This window comes from Zosterops lateralis (genome assembly GCF_965231275.1).
Source record: "Zosterops lateralis genome assembly, chromosome: Z".
Lineage (NCBI taxonomy): Eukaryota > Metazoa > Chordata > Aves > Passeriformes > Zosteropidae > Zosterops > Zosterops lateralis.
The window spans coordinates 48443962-48465656 of record NC_139800.1 but is presented as its reverse complement, the minus strand read 5'-3'; the positions used below and the strand labels follow the sequence as shown (position 1 = coordinate 48465656).

The 21695-nt window shown below is 47.5% G+C and overlaps 1 protein-coding gene across 2 annotated transcripts in view; it reads right to left on the bottom strand.

The window, feature by feature from the left end:
* CORO2A (coronin 2A) overlaps positions 1–20195 on the bottom strand; it is a gene marked incomplete at its 5' end in the record, with an annotated part of 60992 nt that extends 40797 nt beyond the window's left edge. The window contains one exon of one of the 2 annotated variants that reach the window (XM_083883504.1): positions 20056–20195. Of the gene's footprint in view, positions 1–16100; positions 16138–20055 lie in introns of those variants that run through there. The other variant, XM_083883505.1, reaches the window with a different exon arrangement.
* Between the last annotated feature and the right edge of the window lie 1500 nt (positions 20196–21695).

The window sequence follows — 21695 nt, the reverse complement described above, 5'->3', positions numbered from 1 at the left end:
CCATTGAATATGCATTAACGGAGAATCCAAATTGGGACATTTACTGCAGACACTTGAGCCAGGATAGGGAAGCAGTTTAAGCTGGTGCCACAAGAAAACTGAGTTACTGATGAAGTCTTGCAAACAGGGCCAGCCTAGCAAGCAGTTTTGTATGAATAATGCATTAAAAAAAAAAAAAAAAAAAGCTGCGAATAGTTTTTGTAAACAAGAAAGGAGGTGGAGAGCCATTAACTAAGTGATCTCACATTCCTCGATTTGCTTTATCCATCTCAGTATTCAGAAAAAAAGCTTAAGAACAGTCTAGGCTCTCTAGTGAATCAAGAAACACACAAAGGACCGTACCACTCCTCACAGCCTCCAGGCTGTACATTAGCTTTTAGCAACGGTATCTACCACATGAATAATGCAGCACGTCTTCCAGAGCATCTGTACGCCAATCAATCCACAGTAGCAAATAAAAACCTTTCAGCACGCCTTCCTATCGGACAGCAGGACCTTTTTACAGCTGCTCAGAGGCATATCGGAAAAACAACCCTATCTGCGACCAAAACTGGAAGCTTTTAAATCGGCCAGCTGGGAGCCAGCCTTTTATATCAGCCATCCTGCGATGGGCCTCGATTTTATCAATTGCTTTTCTTTGTCTTTTGTTCCATAAGAATCCACACCCACCGTTCCGGGGCTCAGATTAAGGGAGCTCAGACTAAGGTTTCAGTCGGCTTTCAGAAATAGACACGTGTCTCTTCCTAAAAGCAGCTCCAAGCCTGCAGCCGGCCCTTCCCAAGAGGGACATGGTGGCTTCACCAGACACACAGCATACACACCACATCCTTCTCCTGCAGTATAAAGCAACCCCATAATGAGGTAAGGGGAAAGAGCCTTCACCGAGCCAAGCATCAGTCAGATGCTCCAATCTGTATTTTCAGAAGCAGAAGAGGTGATGGAAAGAAGCGCTTTGTCCACATCCATTACCAATGCTGGTCTGAGCATTGCTCCTCTGCAGAAGCACAAAGGTCCCTTCTCCCAGGCAGCCCATCAGGAGTTGTGGGAACCGCTTATGTCACCATAGACAGCAGCACATCATGCAGGCTGCTGGCTGCCTGAGGAAGGGCATGCCACCACTGCAGACGGACCAGGATCCAGCAGCGCTGGGGAGCAAAATGACAGCAGCAAGCAAGATCACAAAGAAAAACATATTCTAGCAATGTTGTCTTTCATCAGAAAAACCAGCTCTAAATAACACTCCAAAATATTTGCAACTCTGCAGGATGGCATAGATACTTAAATATGGTGCCCTGGTAAGCTGGCTGTGGAAAACAAACAGCTCTGCCTGTAGAATAAACATTGCACAAGTAGAGAGGACATGAAATAGGAAGGCGAAGGAGTCACTCAAAACTAAAATAACGAGTTGATTTCCTCATCCACAAAACAGGATCCTGAGTGCACAGGAGCCCCTCTTGCCCCTTCTTCTTCGTGCACACTGGCTGGGGCAGGGCATGAGGTCTCAGGTGAGTCCTTGCAAGGAGACATGTCAGCCCTTCCACCATGCTGGCAGTAGATCAAGGCTTACACAGAGGTACCATATGGACAGAGCCTCAGGAGAGGTGCAACAGTGGCTCCTCCACTGACACAGACATCTTCTGCTCACATCATAAACAGAAGGATATTTCAGTACTTTTGCATCCCCCAGTTATTGGCTTAGGCCAGGGAAGGCAAACATTGCAGAGACCCAGACTGTACTGAAGACAAAGGCTCCAGAAACCTACTGCAGCCACACATCCCACAAACATCATCACCAGTTGGTACCACATGGTTTGTCTCAGAGCATCTTCCTAATGATGGAACCCAAGGCTGCCCAACTGGAGCAAATTCATGACCAGGTCCCAAGCTTGGCAAAATGCATATTTTTCTACTTTGGAAGATACACCAAGTGTTCTGAACCTCAAAATAATTTTAAGCACATATGTCCAGGGGCGAGCAAAACAAGACCACTCTTCACAAGACAAGGCTGAGACAGCAAAAATCCTGTGGCCCTCCTTGATGAGTCTTCCAGCTGCACTTGTGTTCAGTCACAAGTTTAAACCACAATGCACTCCCCAAGGCAGGTAGCAATGCCAAATCCCATCCAGCATAACATCCTCATGATGACACCTGTCCATGTTATTGCCACATCCCCAGTGCCCAGTACTTCTCTTCTGTGCTCTTCTGCTATGCTGGCAAAGCAGGGTGATGGACAAGGAAGCAGATGTGCTTCATAAAAATAGCTCAGCCAGGTTATTTTTAACTCATCCCAGCACAGTCAGCAACAATGGTGAGGAGCAGCAAAGAGCAAAGAGAAAAACTGGCAGAGACCACAGCCTCAGGAAGCTCTGAAGAGGCTCAAACTCTCCTGTCACCTGATGTGGTGAGGAATCCAAGACTATATTTTGAGTAGAAACCCCTAGAACATTTTGAAGTGCACATCATGAAGTACTGACTGAATTGTCACCTGCTCTTTATTTTATTGCTGTGGTCACTTCCAATCTTGGCACCAAATACATACTTGAGTCTCCCTGGAATGAATGAAGAAAAGAGAAATTACAACAGTAAAGCACACAGAATCCCATGAAAATGTGCCAGAAGGCACTTCTGGAGATCCTGAGCCTGTCTTGTCCTCAGTCCACAGCAAGACATGTCAGGTTACTGACAAGGATGGAGATCCCCTGGCCTCCTTGGGAAATGTGCCTATCTGGAGTCTTGTGGAGAAACTCAGGCTGCAGTTACCCTACCAGGACCCTCACAGCCTTCACAAGAGTTGCTCCTTTCAGGAGCTGCAGGGAGGGGCTGCATATCAGGGGCAGATGTTGGCTTTTATCTTCTTTAAATTACATGGTAGGCTGGTTTTACCCTCATTATAGGCATAAAGCAGACTGGAGCCTCCAGCTTGCTTAGAAAGCCCAGGAGCTGTGAAGTGCCCATGGAGGGTCTGTTGCAAGACATTGGACTTCCCTGCAGTGGCCTGACAAGCATCGTTCTTCCCATAAGCTACCAAAGTGGTTCACCCTGGAGCAAGGGAGCCTGAGGCACCATCACTCTTACTCCACTGCCAACAGCACCTGGAGCTCTGCTTCTTGAAGGATCACACCACTCACTCAGGCACAGGGAGTAAAACACCATAAATCACCCCTGGTCACAAGAGAAGTTTCTTCTTTATTTTTAAGCAACGTCAACTAGAAATCAAGCTGAAGCGCACAGACCATTCAGGGCGTGTGAAGACACTTGTGTTCAGTCAGTGCAAAGTCAGTTTGTGCATCCCAGGAGACACAGGTGAATACTGCAGGGATGATTCCACACTCAGTGGTAACACCTTTTTTCGGCAGTTCAACCTGTCCCTTCACCACTCCCTTTTCTGCCTCATGTGGTGCCACACACTGCAAGCTCCGACAGAAAGAAACATAGTGAGTTGAGGACATAAATGTCTTCAGTCAACATGGCTTTTACAGGACACCAGTGAATACAGTGACACATAGTGAATCATGGGAGTGTGAAGACTAGCAAAACTCAAAATAACCCCAAACCTCAGCTCAGTTTCATTAGACTTATCAGAGCTCTCAGGAAGGGCAGAAGGCAGTATTACCAAAGCAGAGGATGGGGCAATGCCAGTCTCTTTGGAGAGTAAGCCCCACCTTCCTCTGATTCACCTCTAGCTTTCCAAGATAGCCTTTGTACAGAAAGATAAAGTTAACTTGCAGCATTCTCCAGACACAATACCCTCTTTCACTTTGCTGGTTACCTGGGCAGCAAAGAAAACATTATTGCTTATCAACTTCCTTGTGAGTACTAATGTGCTCCTGAATTCAACAAGATGGCAAATTCCACCTTAGAGACCTTTTATATGCTGGCAAGATCCTGCTTCATTATAAAAGAAAAGCAAATAAAACAATCCTGGTTCAAAGAACAATAAAAACTGGAAGCCTCTTCTGCCCACCCTCCCCCACCTGCAAAAGCTCAGCTTAAAAAGGAACTTTTTAAGTTGAACTTTCAGGGACATTGCCACATTTCTTGTCAGAAAGGCAGCCTGGAAAAACTCATCATCAGACACTCTGCAAGCTCAGCAGTTTCTCCTGAAACTAGAACGCCATGCTTTCACTCTCCTGTTTCACAGAAAGATGTTTCCTGCTATTCAAGACCAAGCTGGCTTCTGGGTTTCAGAAACCAAGGTTCAGCTCCCCAACAAAATGATGCAGCTGGGTCTCAGTATCCTGCCATCTTCTCTGGGAAGACAAGGACACTTGGTCCCTGTCTTTATTGTGAGATCTAACCATGCCTGCAGATATCTGGCAGAGTGGGTATCTCTTCTAAAGGCTACTGTACAGAAGGCTTTCCTTGCAGCAAAGGCTTTCCTTCAGTATCACTGGTTCAAGGGTTCAAGACTGTTCACCTTCAGGGAATCCAAGTATCTTGGTTACTTACCCACAGGAGTCCAAGTGGGATCCATTAGGCTAGCCAGATTTCTTCTCAAACCTCTTCTGCCTACCTGAGCAGTTGTGGGTACCACCAGAACACATACATGAGAAAATCTGAAGTGCCCAGCAGGAGGGCGAGGCAATGGAAATACACCAAGTGCAGATGTTTCTCCTGAGTTCTGTCAGGGTTTGGAGGTTACACACTTCTCTTGAATGTCTTAATATACAGCCCTTACATTGAATGTCACTGCATTCCCCCAAGGCTGAAGCTCTGTACACAGGCTTGAATGATATACTGGCCAGTGACACCAAGTCTATATCTCATCTCTGAAACTGCCTAGGGAAATGAAAACTGCTAAAGAGGTGGTGGCGAGCACTAACCAGGCTCCTACTTGTCCGGGAAGAAAAGCACAACCACATATGCAAGGGCACAGTGTAAGAGACCCCGCCTCTGTGGTCTCCAGTTAAGCCTCACAGTCAGCCCACCCATAGCTCTAAATCAGGACAGATGTGGAGCCTTCAAAATCCCCAAGGATGATGGTCCCACTGCCCTCCTGAGGATGCCATTTTCTCTAATGTCTGACCTACTTCCCTCCAGATGCAAGCTTGCATTCTTGGTCTCCTTATTACATTGTCAGTGCTAAAGAGAGTCTGGCTCGCTAACTGCCCTCCCAGAATTATACCCTTCTGTTAGCAAATGGTTTTGGCAGCAAAGGACAGAAGTACCTACTACCACAGACCAGAGAAGAAACAGCTGAGAGTTTCGCAGTCGTGAGCCAGAACTAGAGGGAAATGATCCCTGTGCTTCTGGGGGCAATGACAGCAGGACTTGAAAGGCAGTAGGCTGCATCAGAGGTTTCTCTGAAATCCATAGCTGCAGAGTTCTTCCACCTCCCTTACAGCATCCTCTGCATGCAAAAAACAGTGAGGGGCCCACACAAAAGAGAAGTGTGGGAAACTCTCTCACACCCATGCAGTGGCTGTGGAATTATGATTGCAGTTGAGGCTTTTCTCTTTGAGTGGCTGATTAAGTCAGAATTGACATCTCTCTGTTCTCCAGAAAATTCCTTTTGAGCTTTTTAACAGCAGGTGCCACTTATCTGGAGCATGAGCCAGCAAGAGAGTGTGTCAGAGGCAGATGTCACAGGCACAAGAGCCAATGCTTTCTTCCACCACACCATAGAATCATAGAATATGCTGAGATGGAAGGGACCTGTCCAGATCATTGAAATACAACTCCTATCTCTGCGAAGGATATCCCCAAGAGTCACTCCGTATGAGAGTATTGTCCAAATATTTCTTGAACTCTGTAAGGCTTGGTGCTGTGACCACTTTCCTGGGGAGCCTGTTCTAGTGCACAACCACCCTCAGGGTAAAGATCTTTTCCCGATATCCAACCTAAACCATCTCTAAATCAGTTTCGGGCCCTTTCCTCAAGTCCTGTCACTGGTCACAAGAGTCTATATGTCAGTGTCTGACCATCCTCTTCTCCTCACAAAGAAGTTGTAACTGCAATGAGGTCTCCCCCCAGCCTCTTCCAGGCTGAACAGACCACGTGACTTCAGCTGCTCCCCATATGGCTTCCCCTCAAGGCCCTTCACCATCTTCATTGGTGTTCTTTGGACACTCTCCAATAGTTCAATGTCTTTTTTCCATTGTGTCACCCAGAACTGCCCCCAGCACTTGAGGTGAGGCTGCCCCAGAGCAGAGCAGAGCAGAGCAGGACAGTCCCCTCCCCTACCCGGCTGTGATGCTGTGCCTGATGCCCCCCAGGACACAGGTGGCTCTCCCGGCTGCCAGGACACTGCTGGCTCATGTTCAACTTGCGATTGACCAAGACCCTCAGGTCCCATTCCATGGAGCTACTCTCCAGTCTCTTGTTCCCCAGTCTTTACATACATCCATGTTTGCCCCATCCCAGGTGCAGAATCCAGAACTTCCCCTTGTTAAACTTCACACTGTTTGTGGTTGCCCAGTCCTCTATTTTATCAGAGTTTCTCCACAGGGCCTCTCTGTTGTCAAGGGAGTCGACAGATCCTGCCAATTTAGTGTCATTGGCAAAAGTGCTTAGTATCCCTTTCAGTCCTGCATCCAAGTTGTTAATGGAGATGTTTAAGAGCACAGGGCCAAGGATGGAGCCCTGTGGAAGCCCATTAGGGACAGGTCTCCAGTTTGATGTCACCCTATTGTGAGTATGGTACACTATATATCATAAATTTAAAAATAAACCATTTAGAGCAGCAGTAGCAGGTTGAGTTTTGCTTTTTGTTTTTCAGTCTGGCTTTGATTGATGCTGACTAAGTGGGAAGACTACCCATGTTTTCCCTGCCAGAGAAATGAGATTCTGTGCCAATTCATTCACCTGCTGGGCTTGGCAAATATACAGTTTCTGGAAACCACTGCCATCGCTCTGAAATGATTCCATCAGTGCAAGTACAAAAGTATTGTTTGGTTCAGACTTGGAGCACAGGTTTGGAGCCAATCTCTTTATTGCTGCCATTCACTGCACTCCAGTTTGCATTGCAAAGACATCTTGAAACATGCAGACAGGATTCCCTCCAGTTGAAATTAAAATCATTCCAAGATCAGGACCCAGTATTCTCCATCTGCTAATGGGACCAGCTGAGTCAAATTAAAACATCCAAAATGCCTGTAGATATAAAAAGCCCTAGTATTACCTCTTTCACTCTACAAATCTGCTTTTCTTGAACTACAGATGTTACAGCTAGCAGAGAGGTGAGTCATTTTGCATAGACATCCCTCTCTATTTGACCTTCAACCTTACCTCTCTTCATACAGACTATTTTCTTTACCTCCTCCCTTCCGAGTGCACTCTTACATTGTTTTTAGGTGTTCCTCAATCTCTGATCATTTGATTCAGCACCACTGCTCTCCTCTGTGACCAGTCTCATTCTTCACACCTCTCCATCTCCACACCTCTCAGGAATGAAGATCAGCCTCTCCTCCCAAACAGTAGTAATTTAATTACTGTATACTTCATTCCTGCCAGCCTCTTCATGTATCTCCTCTAGTATGTGTTTTGATATGAGTTTTGATCTTCCAGCTTTGTCCCACCACATCAGCCTTCTCTTCAACCCTTCCAGCCAGCGAGCACCCCTGGAAGTGCCTTCACATCTCAGCAGACCTCCCTGCAACAGGCTCTCTCTCCTTCTACCACTGCTGCTTTCCATGCCAGTCTATTTCTCCAGCATAGCTGATATTCACAGTGACAAACTGATCTTTTCTATGCCTTTGAGCCAGCTCTGGGCATCTGTGCCTCTCTGACTTTTTGAGCAAAAGACTTATCTATCTGTTTAGCCACCCCAATGGATTTTCTGCCTGCAGATTCATCTAATGGCTTTTCTTGAACCACATCCCCAACATCCTGTGTCAATGCGTTCCACTGTTTATCTGTATCCTGTAGTTCCTGGGCAATGATAAACAGAGGAACAATCACTCCCTATCTGAACTCTCCATCCCATCATACCACCATACGTGAAAAGCCACATGTCACATCCCTTTTCAGACGTACCTTTTCCAAGCTAAACAGTTGTCCTTCTCTGAATTCCCTTCTGCACCACCAGGTCTCCACTGAGCTGCAGAAAGCTAGTTTTGCATGAGGCATTGAAGACCCAGTCGCACTATAGACGTATCCAGACATTTGGGGTTTTTTTATATATCAGTGCAGTAGGAAGGAGGAAAAAATATTTTTTAAAAAAAAAAAAGGTAGCACAGCCTTTAAAATTTGGCTGTAAATTAAAGCAGAATTCTGAATTCCTGACATAATGCAGGCCAGGCAGCTTGAGATGCTATTTCCATGCCTTAGGCAGCAAAAACAAAGACTGTCTGTGTGAAGAAGAGTGAGAAGTAAAGCACTGGGTAGGACACACTGGGCCCCATTGCAGCTATCTGAATATGCAGTTTTCTGTGGATATCTTATATGCAGTCATGAAATTACATTTGTGTCTAGGGCTTTCCACTACCAGAGAGACTTCAGGCTCCAGAAAACTTCTGAAGACTGGTCAGAGCCAGTGGAGAGTCAGCACTGTGCTCCTAGCTTAGCCAGAGATGACAGCAAGTGGGAAGAGTCTCACAGAGGGCTCCTTGCGCAGGCTCAAGGACTGCAGGTGAGTGCTACCACTGCCCTACATGACACTGTCATGTCAGGGAACTCCAGGCGTAGGAAGGACAGCAGCTAATGACACAGTAGATATGAAAGTAAAAGGGTTGGTTTAGAAACAGTTTAAAAAAAAAAAAATCTGGATTTCCTGGGGAAGTTTTGCTTTTCTGCAGGAGTTGAATACACTTGCAGATTTCCAGACTAATAGACTAAAACCACTGTGTTCCACATCTGCCTGTACTGGCAGTGACCAGTGGCACCAGTGGAAGCAGAACGCCACAACAAAAGGTGTGTGAAACACTTCTGGTGCCATGTATGGTGTCTATGCCTTCAGACTTCCAAACTCACACAACTGAGCTTGACTGCAAGACAGGCAGAAATTGGAGTACGAATTCTGCCTTTTATATATATATATATATATATATATATATATGTAAGACAAGCTGTCATGAAGTCACAGAGAAGTTCATGTTGCAAGTCATGTCAGTGAAGGAAATGTAGGTAAGACACTGTAAAACTCTTCTGAAAAATACAAAACCATACATAAAATAATGACTGGTTTCTCAAAATTGAAAGAAAGAGAAGGCAGAGAAACTGTCAGTTCCCCCTTTACACATTAAATGCATTCTCTCAATCAGGCTTAAGAAGCCCTGTTCTAGTAACAGCCCACAGACAACTGGACATCAAATCAAAGGTCTCAAAAAAAAGAGATTTCCCAAGCTAAAAGCAAGATGAGCTTTAGTGAAATAGTTTTTTTTGAAACCTCAAGGATGACCAAAATATACTCAAGGATATCCTTTGATATTTTTTCTTAATTCAGTGGATCTACCTATAAAGCAGGTATGTGTGCTGCAGAGAAAGTTAAGCGTTCTTAACCACTCATCCAAGTTCAACATGCATCATGAACATCGGGAAAGAAACACAGAACACAAGGACCAAGGCAGACTTTCTAGGTGGACTTTAGCTATGGGTTTTCTTGCTTTAACTCACAGAGACTTCCACTCCTAATATCATTAGCAGGTTTTTTCTTCTAATATCACAACCAAATCACAGGCAAGGAGGCAAATTTAAGCTGGGAGGAACCTCTGATGGTCCATAGCACAAAATTCCAGACAAAATAGGGTCAGCCTTTAAGTCAAGCCAGGTTTTTCATGGCCTTGTTCACATGAATTCTGAAAATCTCCAAGGGTAGAGGTAAAGGCAAGAAAACCATCCTGCTAAGCCCCTGTCTGGGTAAATGTGAACTCAGTCATCACACACCAATCACAAAAGCAGGTATTGGTCCTACACAGTGCTCTGCCTCCATGAGGTCACCTTACCCCCCCTCTTCAGATTGGCAAAGCAAATAAAGTCCTCCATTTACAGTCAATGTTCAAACTGGCCCAGAGGATTTCTGCCTTTAAATTGTCATCCCTCTAGCGACCATTAAACATAACTCAGGAGAGGTTAGCTGTTGTCTTAGGGAACAGGAATACCACTATGGGGCCCTAAGCCCAGCAGAATATGCGGAGTACTTGGAGAGAGACATGTATGGTCTCCTCTGTGAGGTGAGATGCTCTAGGAGTGGCAAGTTGGAGAAAAGAAATTTCTGCAGGAGGCCAGGTAGCCGCTGTTTGGCTAATAGCAGACTGAGAGATGTCACCTACTTCCAGAGACCTCTGCTGTCTGCACTGAGTGACATTATTCAGGTGATCATCCTGTTCAAGTTTCTAGCAATGCATCATCCTGGGAAGCTCTTCCCACGATTCCTCCTCTTTGCTGCTAAAAACACAATTGCCTTATTATTTTGCCAAGTAATAACTTCTGCTTCCAGATACTGGCTCTCATTGTGGTTTGTCAGCCCAACTGAAGAATCCATTACTGATAAAGATAGAAGCGAATTTTGATCTTTTAAATTCCACAGAAACCAAGAGTTCACCAAAATACAACTAGGAGACCAAGAAAGACAAAAGCATCAACTTTCCACTTGAGCTTTTATCTATAAAATCGCATAGAGGGGTTGGGTTTTTCTGCTCCAAGACTTGTGTTGCCTGGCAGGATGCATCACACCCATAACTACTGCACAGGAGATTAATGTAGGGCAGAGGCATGAGCCTCAAATAGATGCAAGGGGCTGTAAATGTCAAACTCTTCAATATCTATTAACCCTTTAAATAAATGATTTTTAAAACTGTGCGACACTGAATTCCAGTAGATTTCTATGGAGGATGTCAGGCTATTATTAGCAAAATCAATCTTTTCAATTAAGACTCGAGCATCAGTTACTAACATAAAGACCTTTTGCAAATTCAAAGTGAAACAGCCATGACCACAGGCAGGAGGGGTCAGAACACAGACTCTACTCCTCCCTGACTGCAAGGAAAAGAGCCTCTGTATGTAGAAGAAGCTGAATATTACAAGAGCAGGAACTTGGAGCAATGCTATTCTGATTTTGTTTTTGTTCCTCTATGTGTGTGTTTTGGTATTCAAATTAAATTAGAGCAAATGGCAGAGAAAAATAATGTGAACTAATTACATTTAAGTAGATGTTAGCAAGACAATCTTCGACTTCTTCTACTTGTCTCTGGCAACTAAAGAGCTGTCTGGATTCTCTGTGCCTATTACCTTGCAATTTTGTTGCCAGCACAAGCTCCTTTTATGGAGCAGATACCAAGGATCCCAAGAAGACTGGTCCTCCCTGGCATGATTCACATTACAGGCGGTGTTCCTAAAAACATCAGTTTTAGGCTTCCTAGAAACAAGCACTGCAACTGTGCCAGCAATTCAGGCAAAATGGTAGCTATGCTCTTCTAAGGCAATATGGTTTATATTTTTTAAAGATTTGTGTATTCTTGCTTAGGGAAAACAATGTGACACACTGGTTTAAATAACTGGCTTGAAATAACCTCAATATAACCATATGAAAGGTGGTTGAGAGCTGAACAGCGCTGGCAGATTCGTCAAATTTGCTGCAGCCCAGAAAGCAAAACTGCACAGATATCAACAGGATAGCTGAATCCTACAGGATTCAGCACAGATCAGTGGCGTGACAATGACACTGGGGGGCATTCAGGAGCAGCTCTTCAGGGGTTCCGTTGGCAGACTGGAAAATGTCCTACATGTTAAAACTCCCTGGCTAAGCAAGGTGAGGGTGGAGTTGGACAGACAGTACTGGGAGAGACCTGCTGCTCCCAGACCTGTGCTTGTACGTGCTTTCATTCCCCTGCTGTATCAGTCCATATCCCAGTCCACAGAGAGAGCCATGTCTGAGGAAAAAGCATTTGTCCGCCAAGCACTTCTCATGCACCCTGTCATTGATTCTCAGAAAACACAGCATGAGATCCAGAGATTTCAGACTCTCCCAAAGAGGATTTCAGCCCTTTTCACAAGCACTCTGCAAGGCAAGTTTAAATCATAGTATTTGTAAAGCAAGGGTTGATTAAATTTGGCTCTTGGGAGTAAGCCCAGTATTTGCCTTAGCCCCTCCCTGCACCTTTTTTTCCCGATTGCCCCTGCTCAACTTTATGTACAAGCTCAAGCCACAAGGCTCGTATTTCCTTCATTACTGCAACCCTGACATGGACAGCCTTGCCCAGTCACCTTTTTCTGGGAGGAGCTCTCCCCCAGCATTGCCTCCTCACCTGTTTAAGCACAGCTCCCAGAACTGCAGGAGGAAGAACAAGATGGAGTTTGGCCTCAGCTGCTTTCCTGGAAGCTATCTTATCAGCTTTCATGAACTTTGTCTTCATCTCAGCGATAAAAATACCACAGCTACTGGGATTTTCTTCTGCGTTGTCTTCCTTATCATTTTACTAGATGATTTGGTCCCACAGAGGGAGAGAGGCAGTGCAGAGTCATCAGCTGCAACCTTCTCTTGGCAGGTAGGTCCATGTTTCTTGAGACAGAGATAAAGAGCAAGCAATCCACCAGACTGGAAGGAAACTCTTCAATAAACTGGAGCCCTGAAGGATCTCAGAAGAAATAGGGAGAGAGGTGCCAAACTTTGGGCACTGCTCTGGAAAATTTGAAACTGTGTGAAGCAGAGCAGGGAACAGGTCAACAAGGGAAGAGGGAACAGGGCTTGGAGCTGCACACTATCATTGGTCCCACCCTTGGCAGCAGCATATCTCCAAGCTTTAGAAAGGGTTTTGCTTGGCTGATGGTCAGAAGGTCCTATTCGTGAATTTCAAAGTGCTTTAGAAATAGTAAGCATCAGCATTACACTAATAGAGCCCTGCAGGGTGTATTTTCAAAATAGGGAATTGCTGGCAAGCCTATAATACCACAGAGGGGAAACCCCTGGAAACACTAGGCCAGTCTAGCTTCTACTTACTACCCTGTGAGTATCAAAATCTCTCAGTCAATACAGCCTCCTGGATGATGTAAAGGTCTTTCCTGTTTCTCCTGAGGAGAGGCAGAAGGCGCGTCAGCATAATTGCAGTGTGCTGCAGGCTGCTTGCTTCAGTCAGCTCCATAGCCAGAGCTAATGTGCACCTACAGGAAGCCATGTAATGACTACATGTGAAACACCTCACCACCATTGCTCTGGTGCCTTCCTGCCACGGCAGCAAGAGACCAGACCGTCTGTGCTCCTGCTGTGCATCAAGAGGTGGCCAGACACAGCTGTTTCAAAGCTGCTGTCCAGCCTCACCAGAGGTGCCCTTGGCTCTGAGCAGCAGTTTAGTAGCAAGGTCCAGCAGCCACCCAGACAGCCCACTGGCTAACTTGTAAGACCACTGGTGTTTATAACTGGAAGTCAGGAATATTCAGATAAGGTGCTGGGGTTTTGTGGGGCTTTTTAGCTGAAGCAAACACTTCAAACAAACTTTCCTATGAGACTGGAGAACAGGGTGTGGCCGTCAAGGACCTGCTGAGTCCCCTTGAACCAGGCAAGAGTGGATGGTGCAGAAATTATCTGGGACAATTTCCCTCTGCACTGTTTCTTCACAGAGTCTCTGTTACACACAGGCTAACACAACCCACTTCCCAACAGTTTTCCCATCAAAATCCCTGCTGGAGAAATCAAGACCTCACAGGGTGCCATGAAGACTTCATGCTATGCAGCCATTGTGGATTGAGGAATACAAAAGAGTCAGAGGCAGCAAACTGACCATAGTCTATGAGAAGCCTGCAAGGTCATGCATAAAATATAGCTTAGCCTACCCCAAGGCAAACGTCTCTCTCTCAAACCATCACCTTTTTTTCTGGGATATGCTAAAGCCTTCCATTCTCTCCCTAAGCCTCTGTAAGTGAGCACCTGAGCATCTGAAGCTTACAGCACAGGGACCTGCTCTGTACTCAACTGTTCATCCCAAAACATAGCTCACACCACATTTAGGCATCTGGCAGTCCAGACAGCTCACAGGCAAGAGAGAACTGCCCTTCCAGAGGCACCATAAACCTTTTCCAGAGACAGCAGCCTACCTGGTGCCAACCCACCCAAAAAGAGACTCACAGAAACCTGCCATAGACTCAAGCAACTGAAAATCCACTCATTATCCAGCTACTAACAAATTTAGCAGACACAGAAATGTGAAAATATTATTCATTACTGGCATTTGCAGGGCAAGAAATTTGCTCAGAGGGACAAACCAGCACACTTAAAAGACAGGCAGGAATTAGCCTAGCAGAAAAGGAGAATGAGAAATATAAAACATCAGGAGATACCTTGACCTGCTAGCAGGAACTCCACTTGCTACACAGGCACAGTCAGCATTCAGCTGGATCAATGGGATGAAGGTGGTCAGTGCTGCTGGTCAGGCAGGCAGGCACAGTGGCCACACAGGGCACAGTGGACTCTCTCACCCTCAGACTTGCAAAACAGGCACATTCACACTTAGGTGCTTTCCCTCAGAGGGAGAGGGACCAGGAGGAGCTTAGGGCATAGTTGGGGTGCAGGCAGCAGAATTGTCTGCCTCTTGGTCCAAACATCACCACTACCTGGGTTGCACGTTTCCCAGGTCTATGGCAGCTCTGCTGAGATAACGGGCTTTGATTTGTTGCTACAGAGTAGCAGATTAAATGAATCTGAAGTACTTCTCATCGAAGCTATAATAATAGATGTCATAACGCTAATTCACCAAACAACAGCACTGCAGACGAAAACACCTCCTTTTTTCCTGTCTCTAAGAAGCAACCAGCTCTCCCCTATCCTGCCTCCCAAAGCTCTAGAATTTCCTGAAATGCTCACAACCACAACATGAACTCCCTGGTGCCTCCATCAGTCACTCCCTATCTCTGATCAAACCAGGAGTGATCAGAGCCCTCCAAAGAGGGCACGGCCAGAGGAAGAACAAAGGGAACAGCAGGGCTACACAGGCTGCTCCTTTGTTAACCCACTGGGGAGCCTGCATTGGGGAAGCTTAAAGGCAACCATCAGTCAATCTTCTCCCAAATGTTCCCTGAATCCTCTGCAGAAATCACTTCCCTTGAGCACCCAAGGGGCCAAAAGAGGCTAAGTCTGTTCAGGCAAACACCCTTTACAAGGACTGCAGCACAGTGTCTTCTTAGAAAGTATAAATTAAAAGGAGTGGGGCAGGGTGGCGTGGGAATCGGGAACAGACAGGATGCTCCAGAGCACGACAAGGAGAGCACCACTCCCTGCAAAGTGAACAATGTGTTCAGACACTGCACATATCTGGCCTCACCGGGCCATCGGTTTTCAAAGTGCTGTCTGTTACACGTCCCTTTGCAACAGCCTGTCTTGGCCCTTGACAGAGCTGCGGCAACAAAGCCAGACCCACGGAAGAAGCAGTCTTCAAAGCTGTGCTGCCTGAAAATAAGACCCCTTCAAGACGCCAGTTCCCCCTTCAGGGGGAAGTGGCACCAGGAGATCACGGTCCCAGAGAGTCATTTATGTGGCCATCATCATGCTACGTGCAAGATGTGACCTACCCCTGACATCAAGCACCCGAATTCCCCCCGACTCCAGCAAAAAAAGGCCAAATTTAAACCATCACACACACAGCCATAGGCAAGGCTTCTCTGTAAATAATAAGCGAAGTTATAGAGATGTCAAACGGTGCCAGCAGGGCTGGCAGGGCGGCACCGGCCGGCAGGGCTGGCAGGAGGCGCAGCCCTCCCGACCAGTCGGCGGGGTCGCCAAGAAGCCCTGTTGCTCCGCGCCCCGCTGCTGCAGACCCCCGGCTGGGGAGGCTCCCCGCGGGCGGCTGCCGCTCCGCCACACCCCGCGCAGAAGATCCCGCCGGCAGCTCCCTGCAGGAATAGCCCTGGCGCTGCTGGCGAGCGGGAGAACCTTGCCCGCCGAGGGCACGACCAGCCCCGGCTGCCCGGACCGCGGCCAGGGGACCGCCCCGCTCCCGCCGCATGCACCGGGGAGCGCCCGAGGCCCGCGGCACCGGCGGCCAAGGCATCCCCCGGTGTCCCCGCGGCTGCGGGCGGCGGCCCCGGCTCCGCACAAAGCGGGGTGGGGCCGGAGGGAGCTGCGGCACCCCCGGCACAAGGCGGGCGGAGGGGGCTTTCCCCCGGCACCGCGGGTTCCGCAGGCCGCGGCAGGTGCCCGCGTCCCGGCCCCACGCCCGCAGCCCCGCGCCCCGTACCTTGCCGCCGCCGGCGGGGTCTGCCGTGCGCACCGGAGCGGAGCGGCGCCGCGCCAGCCCGGCCCGCCCGCGGTCCCCGCCCCGGCCCGCCCCCGTGCCGCGCCCCGCCGCCGGGAGCTGCCGGCGGGCACCGGGATCTGCCGCCGGCCCCGCGGAGCCCCCGAGAGCCCGCCCGGGTCTGTCAGCCCCGCGGCAGTTCCCGGCCCCTGGGTGCAGCCTGCCGTGGCCAGCGAGGGGTTCCCGTGGTGCTGTGGCGGGGAGAGCCCCTTCGCGACCGCAGCAAGGTGCTCGAGTGCCCCTCCGCTGCCCTGCCCCTGGGAGACAGCCCAGCCGCGCCGGGATGCGCCATTCACCGTCACCGCCGCCGCTGCAGGTGGGTCCCTGACTCTGTGCCCGGAGGCGCATGGTGGAAGGTGGGGGTGCGTGATTCTCCTGCGAGATCGACCTGACGGCGTCAGGATTTTGCCGTCACTTCCAGAGAGAGTACCACAGGCCTTGCATTAGCTCGGAGAGCTCCTGAGGAGACAGGCGCACTGTGCCATATCCTCGGTGTGAGCACCAGGTACCGCTCATCCCGAACAGTGCACGCACCCCTGCAACACGTTTTAATGTGCCAGACTCAGCCGGCGGCCTGAGGCAGTCCCTGGCAGGTGGAGAGACACTGGCCCAAAGCTGCAGGCCCTTTACTGATGGCATATGCCTTTAGAAAGCTTCTCACAGAGGTCACACTCAGACTTTGGGGTCAGCTGGTACCTTGGCAGCACTACAAACCTCCTTGGTGCCCTGAATAAGGAACTTGGTAAGCAGACAGCAGCACCCAAGATGAAATAGCAGAGGAGGTTTCTTTGGCCAGGCCACCCCCTCAGCTAACACTACTTTGGTCCTGTCTGATTAATTAGAGTCTGAGACAGCTAGCTCATCTACATACCTTAGTCCCATCATTCACTGGGTAGCAGAGGCAGCTCTGGGCTGAGCTACCGGCTGTGACAAGACTGTGAGACTCCTTCACAAGTGAGATGCTGCAGATCAGTGTAAGGGACCAAACAGAAAAACATGCCCAAAGAATAGCTTGGATGCTGTTACCAATTATTAACTCCTCAAGGCAAAGTTCTGTTTATCAAGAAGCTGAGTATCATCCTTAGCAGACGTAGGCAAAGACAGAAGGGATAGAGGCCCCGTGAACCCTTCCAGAAAATGTCTCAAACACTCTCAAACAAAGCAACAACAGGCAACATAGCAGGGATTGAAATCACTAGAACTAGAATAAGCATTGGCAGTGCTGAGAGAGAGACAAGAAGTGTGTAAGGACACACTGAAAGGTAATTCCATCAAGGGGAGATCACAACCAACACAGTGACCATTTCCTCACTATAGACTCCAGCTCTAGTAAAAGAGGAGACTGCTTATGTGGTGTCATTAGCATACCTGTCAGGACACCTCAAGTCCTTTTGGAGAAGAAAAATTATGCCTGTGAAAAGACCAGATCCATTGAATTCTTCAAGGGTGTTGAGCCAAATTTCAGAACCAGCAAGCAACCCCTAAGAGCGATTTTCATCCTTTGCTACCAGGTGCCAGCCCAGGACATCCCAGGAGACTGAGGCACTTCAGGAGATACACCACCAGACAATTGCTGAGAACCAATGTCCACGGATGGAGCACAGGATGGAATTCCTGTGGACACAAATTGTGGACACTAGTGGAGCAGCTGTCCTGCCTACAGGAATTGAGATGACTTCTGGTACTCCTCAGGATCCTCACAGTGTGTGCTCACATGTCCCCTTATGGAGAAGTACAAGACGGGTCAGGTATTGATGATACACAGATGATACCCAGTGCTTCCTTTAACACATGTTGTGCTCCAGCCCTGATTAAGCTGTGGAAGATTGCATTCAGGACTGACAGGGAGATAAAGATATCTTTGTTTAAGGTTGCAGGGGGAAAGATTTCTTCTACCTACAGCCCTGTCCACTGTAGGCATCTGGCTGTGCTACTCATGTGCAAGTGCCATTCTTGAGAGCTGTTTTAGGTGCTGACAAAGTGAATGGTTTTGCTCCCCAGTCCCCTTTGCAGTCTTAAACTGGGTGACTGGGATTGGGGTGTCCTTGGTGATTGGAATGAATACTGCTCTCTTCTTCCCTGAAATATCTCAACTGGTCATCCAGTAGCAAGAGCCTAGCTGAGCAACCACTGCTGACAGCCTGTGTCCACAAAAGTGGCTTGTGGGAAAGAGCATTCCCACACAACATTTCTGCTGTGTAAAGGGCCTCCAGTAACCAATATGTTAGTGCTTTCTGTTGAGATCCAGCAGCAGAAGTTGGAGCAGTGTGTTCTGTAACTCTCTGCCATCCCACACCCTTAGGTGCCAGAAATCAGGCCAAGCAGGCCAGTGTTCCACCCATCTCTTTCTGGCCCATGCAAAATAATGAGAAGGGGAAAGCTACCACTCCAGCAGAGTTGGTTATGAAGGGGAGCCTGATAGAACAACACCACTGTTAAGCCAGAAACCATGTGCAGCATCTCAGCCTGTGGGAAGCCACTGGAAGAGCAGAGCTGGCACCTGTTGTGGCTGGTCTGCATTGCAGGAGCTACACCAGCATGGCCACATTCATGGTGTCTGTGCAGCAATGATGAAGCACTTCACCCAGCTGGGCACAGCTTCCTGGGAGCAGGCTCCTGACTGGCATGGAGTGTTTGCAGAAGTGGATGAGAAGAAACAGAAGGAAACCAGCTTTCTGCATAACAGTATGCCTTGCAACCCTAGGAAAGGCATGACCGGTTTGCAGACATGATATCCTTAGGTATATTTAATTCAAGGCTAAGTTATACCAGCACACAGCCCAGTACATCTGGACTGAGGGGGAGATGCTGCAGCAAACACTGAACTCTGCTTTATCTCTGCCTGCAGAGGACAAGGGGCCTGACATGTCTCTGGTAGTTCTGAAAGGAGACACGTGGAGGAAACTGCTAATTAATTATGACCAATTAGCTTCATCTTTAACAAAAACTTCACTGGTTCCCATTTTTCCTACTGTAATTATTTCCAGCCCCATACAGTTCAGTATCACTAACTGTGCTAACTGTGCCACATGTATGGGGGCAGGCGGCATGGGGGCACAACACCCACCAGCTCTGGAACTGATGTAAAGCACCATTGCAATGGTAGTGTCAAAACTGGAAGCCTTTTCAGAGTCTGTGGCATTGGTATTTCTCATCAATGTACTAGAGCTTTTATGATGTTGAAAAATGTTATTAGAAGATGCAGCAAAAAAACATCAATTGGTTTTAATTTTGCTTTGGAACTTTTCCTCCCTGCAAAATGCTGCCCATAGACAATACTTTTCTACTAACAAAATGACATTGTAAAAGAAAAAAATATAGGCATTATTTTCAGCTTGAAATTGTGATGTTGGGCTGAGTACTTTTTTTTTCCCAAATGATAAGGACAATAGAACAGAAAAAAAAATTTACTCTTATCAAATAAAGTAAACAATGTAGTTTTGGAGAATTATACAAAACAAGTCATGCAAAACACAACAGGATGCCAGCTTAGCTTTGCAAGGCTGACAAAGCAGAAGTTATGCAAAGCAATGATATTGTGCTTACTCAGAATGGGGCTTGAAGAACAGCCACCTAAAAAGGACCCTGGACATTGAAGACAACCCCCAGAGAACTGTATAAGGACTTCCAGTAAGGGTTGCAACTATGCAAAATGAAGTAATACACATAAATCAAGTAGGCTGGGATAGCCAATGAGTATGTCATCAGTGTGTATGATAAAAACCCAGTTTTGAGCATTTACCCAATGCTCAGGGCACTCAGTTAGAGGAAGGATTCTCCAAGTGACCAGCAGACTGCAATAAATAATGCTGCTTTCTAATACTCAAAACTGTGTTAGAAAGTTTTTATCTGGCCAATTTTGATATTACAAGGGGGCTTGAAATTTAATTCTACTTACCCTGAATATTGGTCCAACAGCTTGACCCCAGAATGTGCCAGAGATTGTGTGTCATGAAAATTAAGCTCAAAACCAGAGCAGATACTGATCCAACAGCTGGAGTCTCAAAGGCAGACTTTGCACTTTGCAGGAAGTTGTCATTTAGTAACAAGGAGAATCTCAAAGGTAGTGGACCATGTGACCAAAGCAAACATCTGGTTGCAGCAGAGCAGGGGACCTTTCACCCTGAATGTGTCATGGTTAGGGATACTTTCTCTTCCACTAACCTGGTGTGCTGTTTTCCCCTCTGGAGAGCTCCTGAGGTTGAACAGAAAGCACACAGATAATCTCATGATTTAGCATCTCTGTGCAGGCCACAGCCTCTCACTGAACTCTAGGAAAGAGGTTAAATTATCTCAGATGGTATTATATTATATCAGCTCCAGCACTGTGGTTTGGTCATGGGAACCTTGCACTTGGCATGCCCCTAGACCAAACAGAGCTAATGTTTCATTCAGGAGCTCTTAGCACTGGGAGACAGCTGGAGAAGTCTCAGCATCTTCTCAGGCCACAAGTGAGCTCTTAAATGGGAAGAGAGCAAGCCCCAGGCCTTGAGTCTGTAATGGTGGCAGGAGGTTGCCCAGCCTGCAGACTGGAAGAGAAACTCACCACTGTGGTATAGCTCCTGCTACAAGGTGTAGTTGCTCTCCACCCATGGAAAATGCCTTGCCCCTTAGCTCTCACCTTCACCCTAGATGAGAAGCTCAAGCTTAGACTAAACATTAAGCCAGAAACAACCTTTCCAGTAGTGCCTCTTACCACAGCAGCATGCCAGAATACAGGGCTTAGCTACAACATATGAAGATACAGATCCTGGCAGCCCAACACCACCCAGGCCAAAAAGGGGTAAAGAAGGGAAGCTTCATGGTCTCTTCTTGTTGGTAGCTCAGGGGCTTACTGAACCAGCAGTGGCTTTATTTGTGTTTGGCACCACACCACCAATTTATCCTCTCGAACCCTGTAAACTTTTGGTGGCCACAAGGTTCTGCAACAAACTGAACTGCAAGTTAATGGCACATCATAGGGAAGAGGGTAGGAGTGGAAATCAAAACCATCCTTTTTAGGGTGGGAGCTGGTATCCAAGGTTTAGGTTAATGCAGAGACAGAAAGCTTAATTTCACAAGTGATGTTATGCATACAGCAAAGCTCAGCAAACACTGGCTCTGGGTAGAAAGCACACAGAGAAGGAGCCGCTGGGCTGCATAACCAGATCAAATTGTTTCCCAGCCACAACAGTTGGCAATGGCTGCACAAATCACTCTTGAGCACTTCAGGCAGAGGTAACCAAGAGGTTCGAAACATCCATGGCACTGATAGTCACTGCAGGTTTTGCAGGGGCCTGAGGAATTTGAGTCTGGCCCAACTGCTCCTTTGTGACCTGAATTCAGTACTTTTTAGTACCACTGAAGTTTGTGAAGCAGGAGGAAAGTAGATGAGGGCCCATGAGGACATGTGAGCTTGGCTCCAAGGTGCAGGTCTGTATAGGCCTTGCAGATATCCCTGCATTCACTACAGTTTTATAAAGAATGACCACATGTGAGTGGTTATCAATATGACCAGAGGAAATGGTCCTCAGTAAATACATGTGGACCAAAGCCAAG